The sequence below is a fragment of the Platalea leucorodia genome (genome assembly GCF_965183815.1).
Source record: "Platalea leucorodia genome assembly, chromosome: 14".
Lineage (NCBI taxonomy): Eukaryota > Metazoa > Chordata > Aves > Pelecaniformes > Threskiornithidae > Platalea > Platalea leucorodia.
Genome location: NC_138836.1, coordinates 9,107,989 through 9,108,999, shown reverse-complemented (window position 1 = coordinate 9,108,999; position 1,011 = coordinate 9,107,989).

The window sequence follows — 1,011 nt, the reverse complement described above, 5'->3', positions numbered from 1 at the left end:
GTCGTGATATTGCTCTCCACAAGTGAAATGTGGGTTTGTTTTGGTGCTTGTCCAATAAGTGCATTTATAATCTTTAAATGCCCAAACTAATCAATGGGGACTACTTCATACTATCTTTCTCTGTAATTTGTGTATCACGTAGCAAGAAGTCCTTTTGTAATGACCAACTGTCACAACTTCCACAGCAAAGTTGCTTTTTTCCGAGGAGACCATTTTATTAAAATAAGCTTGTTTCTTTCTGAATTTGCAGTTAAGTGTTAAATAACCTGGGGTGGGAGGGGCAGGGAGAGGATGAGACAAGTCTTCTAAAATGGAAATGCCTAAAACCAACTCTTCACAATAACGACTGGGTAACAAAGCCTTTGCAAAGCACTGTGCCTCAATGTACATATATTTGTATACATTCACTTCCTTTTGTTGTTCACAGCTGTCAGATCTGCATGTTAATCTCCTAAAAAGGTAGAGAAATGATTACTGTAGCTCAAGGTGGACTCAGAGATTAGGCAAGATTTTGTAAATAACAATTATTCCAGTGTTGCTTTGGTTTCAGTAATATTTAACTACTTCTAGTCTTGTATATTGTGTTCTATTTTTATACTTGTATTTTGTATTTGACAAGACTTCAGCCTGATTATTTGTGATTGAATCTGTTTTTATACAACAATAAATTTGTGAGACTTTGCTACAGTTCTGAATATTTCTGTTGTATGAATAGTAAGACTCCTAAAACTTAATGTTTTCTGTCCATAAAGATGATTTTTTATGGGTTTTTAACTGGAAATATTTCAACCATGTACTTTTCCACCTTTATATTGCAGTTGGACTGTTCCTCTTTCTCAAACTGAGTCAGATTGGTGCCATGCAGTGGTACCTCAATGTTTCTGTAATAAGGAAGGCCATTTTCTAGTACATTCTGTTCTCATCTTAAATTTTCCATGTCTTAAACATGTTCAGGAATGAGAAATATTTATGAAAACAGTAAATTATTTTAAGCTTCCGCATTGTAGATAA